Source organism: Cannabis sativa, chromosome 2, assembly GCF_029168945.1.
Source record: "Cannabis sativa cultivar Pink pepper isolate KNU-18-1 chromosome 2, ASM2916894v1, whole genome shotgun sequence".
Taxonomy (NCBI): Eukaryota; Viridiplantae; Streptophyta; class Magnoliopsida; order Rosales; family Cannabaceae; genus Cannabis; species Cannabis sativa.
The window spans coordinates 22,904,316-22,909,683 of record NC_083602.1 but is presented as its reverse complement, the minus strand read 5'-3'; positions in this window follow the sequence as shown (position 1 = coordinate 22,909,683).

Genomic DNA, 5,368 nt, shown 5'->3' with positions numbered 1-5,368 from the left:
GCAGCCTCTGGAGGCTGCACGTGCAGCCTCCTAGGCAGACAACACTCCCAAACCGATTTTCGTGGGTTTTTCCCCAAAAATCTGAATTTTCATGGGATTGTTTCCTAAAATTCGATTTTTCCAATTTTAAATTTTTTTCAATTTTAAATATTTTTTTTTTGAAATATTTCCAATTACGGTAAGATTTAAAAATTTGTTAACTTCTTTAATATTTATATATTATTTAATTATAAGATTTGATATTTTGATATTTAACATATTTTAAATTAAAAGATAACTTTGTCTTTTTATTTAAAATATTATATTAAAATTATCTTATATGACAAATTAAATAATTAATAAATTTGAAATTAACATAGATATTTTTATAGATACACTTACCATAATATTTTCAAATTCAAAATTTGTTATTTTGTTAAATATTTAATTATTTATAAATTATAAGTTTAAAAATGATATTTTTCTATATATATATATATATATCATTTTTTTACTTATTGAAAATTTATAAATCATATCTTAAATATTTAAATAACTTAGATATTTTTGTAGAAATTTGAATATTGCTTAATTTGAGATATTTTGATATATAATTATGGTAATTATTATTTATTTATTATTTTATTCCTAAAATAATAATTATCTAACAAAATCTATTTTAAAATTGGTTTATTTTATTAAATTATAAGATTTGAAAGTGATATTGAAGATTCTTTCTTTCAAATCATTGATCTTATTTGATATTAAATTTAATTTGATTCAAATAAACCTAGATATTTTAAAATTAGTTTCCTATTTTTTTTTAAGATTTTAAGGTTTGTTTTAACAACCCTAAGTTTTCAAAATTTAATTGGTTAGTTTAAGAATAATAATTTAATTATATTAATATCTTATTTCACATCTATTACATGGACAATGTTTGTTTATATTGTTTATTCAAAATTTTTTTAACAAACCTATTATTTATTTGATCTAAATTGCTATGATTAACTTGTTGACAGATCTAATGATCTGATTTTAATCATAGTCCAATTGTCAATAGATCTTATAAATAATTTGTAACAGGTAAATTTTGTACTTCTTTCATCTGTGTAAACCTAGTAACATGATAGGGCCCATCCAAATCATTTGACCTGTGTGAGCTTATATGTTTGCTATTGGGCTTAGATGCATATAGGAAGCCTATTTAAGTTTTACTAAGTAAATGGACTAGGTTGCTAAAATAAAATTTGACATAAGTAATTTTATTTAGGCCCAATTAGATTTGGGCTTATTCAATGAATAACAATTGTTTATTTTAAGGTTAAATTCCTCTCTTTTGGGCCTTGTGTGAGAGTTGGGGGCCAATAGAAGTGGGTACGACATACTAACCCAGCTCCCCCTCACATAAACTACCCCAATTGTGAAGGCCCATTTGCCTTATTTAAATAATTGTATTAGGTTAATTATATTAGTCTAACCTAATTAAAATTGAATTACCAACATAATTAACTTTTAAAATATATGAAATTTATTTTTCATTTAATATTTTAAAGTTAATTTTAGAAAAACACTTAGTTAATGATATATATTCTAGATAGTTATTTCTATACTAGTTATTATTTCTAATATTAAATAGGAAAATATCATTGATTGTGAAATTAATTGTTTAATAATTAATTTTTATTCAATCTAAGTTTAATATATTTTCATAGTATTAAACTAGAATTAATAATTATGTTTCCTCTATACTTAATTATTTATTTCTTGAATTTAATACATTTAATTAAATTGAAAATTTCAATATCTAAGTTGATTTTCATCATGATACTTAAATATTGTTATTTTCATGTTATTTAATTAAAGTGGAAAATTATTTTAAGTTTGGAATCTTATTTCAGAATAACTTAAATTTGAATAATTTTCAAAATATATTTTATTTTATTAATCTTTTTTCCACAATTTCGAAATCGCATTTCTTTAATGCAGAAATTTCGAATTTTATTTGAAAAATAGTTTAAAGTTGAAAATTATTTATTTTAATTTTGGACCAACTTAAATCAATGATTTTTTTAATTAATGATTAATTAAAATAAATGAACTAAAATATATTATAATTAGAAATAGAATTAATTAGTCAATGAAAGTCTAGATAAATATTATCTGTTTTGCTTGAAGTATTTTTCTAGTGATATTTAATTAAATAGAAAATTAATATTTAAGTTGATTTTTAATCATGATACTTAAATATTTGAAATTTTTCTTAAATATTTAATTAAATAGGAAAATTATATTTTTGTTGTAATTAATTTTTGGCCAACATAAAATTAAGATAATTTTTTCAAGATTTAATTTTATTTTATTTTAAAGCATTTTTTGAAAGTAGTATTCTTATATACTTCAATTTTTTCAAAATGAAATATATATTTATAGAAAATTAAATTTGAGTTGTAAATTAATTTAAATTAATTTTGAAACAACTTAAATTGAACAATTTTCTAAATATTTATTGGAAATTATCACTAAGATGGAAATAATTCACGTTATTTTCATATCCATCTAAGTATAATTTATAAATATTATATTAAAATTTATATTTAGAATTTTTTATTCTAAATTGGAAATTTTAATTAAATAAATATATATTTAAAATAAATTGATTAAAATAAATATTAGAAGAAAATACACTTTAAATAATGAGCTTTATTATTAGGATATTCGATCTCCATTGTTGGTCTTACAATAGTTAAATGTTTTCAATATAACCTCGAGACGCTAGACTTCGTCCCCCTTATGGATGGTTATTCGTTGAAGGCATTTAACACCGTAAGATCTCATTTGATAAGTGTTTTGTAAGTTTTCGTCTCTATTAGACTCTCCCCTACGGTGACTACTTAGAGATAAACTTAATAACATGAAACAATGGTGGAAGCTCGTAAAATGAGAATAACCTTGACTCTCGCCTACCGGGACAACGTTGGATTCTTATTTTGATCGAATTAAAGGTTGCTAGAATGGTTTGCATTTTAAATGAGCTGACAACTCTATTCAATGAATGATACTTTGACTCTCGCCTACCGGGACACTGTATCAGTTTGTTGAAGACCTTGGAAATTATATAGGATTGTATGTTTTAGTATTTTCAATTGTCATTCCTACTTGCTATGTGATTAATAATTTTTGAATTGTGTATGAATTTATATTGAATCATGTTATTTTCTGTTATTAAATTGTAGTTTAATTTCAAATCTTCATTGTTGGTCTGACTTGGTTTGTTGTTCTAATGAGATAAATCCCTAGTGGATTTTCACCATTAGACAAACATAATAGTGTTAGATCTCGAAAGATAAATATTGTAAATGCAACATCTAGCTGTTCATCAATTGATGACACCTTAGACTAGTATTTACAATATGAAACAAGAAGATTGTATAAATAAGATTACTTTGACTCTCGCTAATCGAAGCATCATTGGATTCTTATTTAAATACGAAATTATCCTAATTCCTCTTAGCTTATTCATTTTGAATTAGCTCAATAACATATCATTGGATGAATGGTCTATAAATCATATAGTGTCATTTTATTTTCTCTTAAGAAATTAAATGACGCATTTGATTATATTCTTGAAATTCTATCCCAAAATGATATAAATCCTCAATCTTAAAAAATCTCCTACTTGTATGGGCAAATCAATCATAGAGTTAAATTAGTAGTGGTGGTCCAAGAAAGAATACTCATTATACAGTTACACTTTCACAAGTGTTTAATAACCATTTTCTATCAATGGATTCAAATTGTATCAGTTTAGTATTTTGTGACCAGAATCAACTTGCACTATTCTAAGAACTCTTTGATGTAACTAAACCTAAGTCATCAAAAGATACAACCACATATTCTAAATCTATGGCATTTGTATCTTGTTCGTAGTGGTTTTGACAAGATCAATCTTTGCAAAGAGTTAATATGCCTATATCCACTGAAAGTATAATCATCTCATTCGTAGATGGATGTACATTCAGGGGTGGATATGAGTTTTCGTTGTATTCTTAAAACGATCACTCTAGATTTTACCTTATGCAAAGAAATTTGAAATGTTTGAAAAATTTCATGAATTTCTAGCAATGGTGAAAAACCATTAAGGTAAGTGGTTAAAGATCTTGCGAACTGATAGGGGTGGAGAAATAGTTAGTAGATATGCAGTTCAAAGATCATTAATTTGATTTTTGAATTATGTCCAAACTTACCTCCCCAGAAATTTCGTTTTGCATATTGTTGATTAGTTACTAGTTGTTGCCTAAATTCTTCTATGGTAATACAATTTCAGAATGATGCAATGGTTATATACTTAATGTAAATCATTACTAGATTCATGGATGACCTAATCGAAATCTTCAGAAAAGCTAGAACTGTTAACCTTGGTTTGCATGTTTGTTAGCTATTCTAAGTGATTAGGGGTGGAACATCCCTTAGTCAATAGATAAGAAAGTGTTTGTTTAAACAAATACTACTTTTCTAAGAAAATGACTAAGTTTGAAAACAAAGTAGCAAATAAAGGAGATAATTTTTTCTTGATTCCAAAAGTGTTCTATCATCTTATTCCATATGATGATCACACTGCCTCAGTTGTCTTGACACAACCGAAGAGGTCAATACCATTTAGTTTTCTTAGACATAATTCACGGTACCTTGTCGTAGTGGGAGAGTTTTCTAGGAACTCACCTTATTATGACTTGGAAGACACTAGTGATTAAAATTCATTGTAAGTTTAAACAAGTAATGAATTGTCAAGATAAGAAACTAAGAAGAAAAGCCAAGAGAACTATGCTTTAATTCATTCACAGGGAGTAACCTAAAGTTTTCTATTACAAGGACATAAAAGGAAATTTTCGTTAATAAGTCTATTCAATGGACTTAACAAAACTTCATGTTCCTAGTATTATAGGTTTGAGTTTATCTAAACCTATGACTTATGGTATACCTGGTTAATTACTTACTCTAATGCAAGCAACTTACTTTAGTAAGATGCTGAAGCATTTTCTTTCTAAAGGCAATCTATAGAAGCTTCACAACTTCTAGCCATAGATTTTATTTATCTAAGGAAAAGTCTCAACTATTCTAGAAAAGATAAACCCATGAAAGAATTTCTTAAATCAACAGTGAGAGGTCTCAGATATTCTTTAGTATGCCTTAGACCAGACACCTGCTGTTGAGTGGGAGTAATGAGTAGGTATCAGATTAATCCAGGAGAGGAACATTGGAAGACAATCAAGTAAATCTTAAGATTAAGGAGAGGAACTATATGTTAGTCAATAAGGGTGTGTTTAAAACTCTTAGACTACACCACATCAGATTTCGAGACTTGCCTTTGTCTGCTGATAAGATGGTG